Genomic DNA, 2,724 nt, shown 5'->3' on the forward strand with positions numbered 1-2,724 from the left:
TCCGGCTATTCAGGCTAACACCTTTGAAATCAAGCCGGGCACTATTCAGATGGTGCAGAATTTTGTTTCTTTCGGAGGTGCTGCGACTGAAGACCCCAACATGCACATAAGGAATTTTGTCGAGATCTGCAGTACTTTCAAATATAATGGTGTGACTGATGAGGCTATCAAGCTGAGGCTTTTCCCATTCTCTCTGAGAGATAAAGCTAAGAACTTGTTACATTCTGAACCAGCTGGGTCCATCACTACTTGGCAAGATCTTGCGCAAAAGTTTCTGGTGAAGTTTTATCCAATGGCAATAACTGCTGCTACAAGGAGTGCTCTTACTTAGTTTACGCAGCAACCTACAGAATCTATGTGCGAAGCTTGGGAGCGCTACAAGGAGATATTGAGAAAGTGTCCACATCATGGAATGCCTGATTGGATGGTGATCACTGGTTTCTATAATGGTTTGGGGGCCCAATCTCGAACCATGCTCGAAGCAGCAGCTGGAGGCGCCTTGTGGGCCAAAAGCTATACTGAGGCTTATAATCTTATTGAGACTATGGCTGCAAATGAGCATCAAAACCCAATCCAAAGGATGATGCCTGGGAAGGTAGCAGGTATTCTGGAAGTCGATGCAGCCACAGCTATTGCAGCGCAGCTCCAAGCGCTGTCTATGAAGGTCGATTCTCTAGCCACCTATGGAGTCAATCAGATAGCTATGGTCTGTGAGCTTTGTGCAGGTTCTCATGCTATGGATCAGTGTTCTCTTGTTAATGAATCTGTTCAGTATGTGAACAATTATCAGCGACAACAGCAGCCTGTGCCAGCTACTTATCATCCGAACAACAGAAATCATCCAAATTTCAGCTGGGGTAATAATCAGAATGCTATTCAACAACCATATCAGCAAGATGTGAGTAAACAGTTCAATCCACCTGGATTCCAGCAACCACGGTAGTATGCTCAAAGGCAATCATATCCTCAACAGGGTGGTGCAGCTGCACCCACTAGTGCTGATTTTGAGGAACTTAAGCTGTTGTGCAAGAGTTAGGCGGTGTCGATCAAGACCTTGGAAAATCAAATTGGTCAAATAGCCAATGCAGTGCTCAATCGTCAACCTGGCACACTTCCCCGTGACACTGAAGTGCCAGGCAGGAAGGAACCTAAAGAGCAAGTCAAGGCTATTACCTGAAGGTATGGAAAAGTTGCTGATGCTGAAAAAGTAAAAAAAGGCGAAGCTGAAGTTGGTAATGAAGAAGCTAAGCAAAAGGAGAAAGCGGCGGAACAAGGAAGACTATTGTTGAACACACTCTGCCTGAGGGTAATACAGGGGAGAAACAGCTCTATCCTCCACCACCTTTCCCTAAGAGATTACAACAACAAAAGCTGGATAAGCAGTTCGGTAAGTTTCTGGAGGTGTTCAAGAAACTTCACATCAATATACCTTTCGCTGAGGCTCTGGAGCAAATGCCTAGTTATGCTAGATTTATGAAAAGTATTATTTCAAGGAAGGTGAAACTGGATGACCTTGAGACCGTTTCTCTAACAGAAGAATGCAATGCTATGCTGCAGCAAAAGTTACCTCCAAAGCTTAAAGATCCAGGTAGCTTCACCATTCCTTGCACTATTGGCAAGTTATCTTTCGACAAGTGCCTTTGCAATTTGGGAGCAAGCATCATTCTGATGCCGTTGTCGATCTTTAAAAATTTGAATTTGCCTGATCCAAAGCCCACCTACATGTCTCTATAATTGGCTGATCGTTCTATTACTTACCCAAGAGGCATAGTGGAGGATGTGTTAGTCAAGGTGGATAAGCTCTTCTTTCCTGCAGACTTTGTTATTCTGGATTTCGAGGAAGATAAAAAGATTCCCATAATCTTGGGAAGACCTTTCTTGGCTACAGGCCGTACCTTAATAGATGTGCAGAAAGGTAAACTTACTATGCGGGTGCAGGATCAGGATGTGACATTCAATGTATTTAAAGCAATGAAATTCCCTACAGAAGATGAAGAGTGCTTAAAAGTGGATTTGATTGATTCTGTGGTTACTTAAAAACTTGATCATATGCTAATATCTGATGCATTAGAGAAGGCCTTAATGGGGGATTTTGACAGTGATGATGAGGATGGCAATGAACAACTACAATATCTTAATGCTTCTCCCTGGAGGCAAAAGCTAGACATGTCGTTTGAATCTCTTGGGACTTCTGACCTCAAAAATGCTGAAGGAAAGCTCAAACCATCGATTGAGGAAGCACCTACCTTGGAGATTAAGCCTTTGCCTGAACACTTGAGGTATGCCTTTTTAGGTGATGCATCTACTTTACCTGTTATTATTGCATCTGACCTTTCAGGTAGTGAGGACAAGCTCTTAAGGATCTTGAGAGAATTCAAATCGGCTATCGGATGGACTATAGCAGACATCAAAGGGATCAGCCCTTCATATTGCATGCATAAGATTCTGCTAGAGGAGGGTAGTAAACCGACTTTTGAGCAACAACACAGACTTAATACTATCATGAAAGAAGTGGTGAAGAAAGAAATTCTGAAGTGGCTGGATGCAGAAATCATTTATCCTATTTCTGACAGTTCTTGGGTGAGCCCTGTGCAATGTGTACCTAAGAAAGGAGGTATCACTGTGGTAGCAAATGAAAAGAACGAGCTCATCCCCACTCGAACAGTCACAGAATGGAGAGTATGCATGGATTACAGAAAGTAAAACAAGGCCACAAGGAAGGAT

The 2,724-nt window shown here is 43.1% G+C and overlaps 1 non-coding gene across 1 annotated transcript; it reads right to left on the minus strand.

The window, feature by feature from the left end:
- Nucleotides 1-307: 307 nt before the first annotated feature.
- LOC141722429 (small nucleolar RNA R71) lies at nt 308-414 on the minus strand. The gene has a single exon (XR_012575448.1). It is a non-coding gene; the product is annotated as a small nucleolar RNA R71 (small nucleolar RNA).
- Nucleotides 415-2,724: the final 2,310 nt, after the last annotated feature.

This window comes from Apium graveolens, chromosome 4, assembly GCF_009905375.1.
Source record: "Apium graveolens cultivar Ventura chromosome 4, ASM990537v1, whole genome shotgun sequence".
NCBI classification, from domain to species: domain Eukaryota; kingdom Viridiplantae; phylum Streptophyta; class Magnoliopsida; order Apiales; family Apiaceae; genus Apium; species Apium graveolens.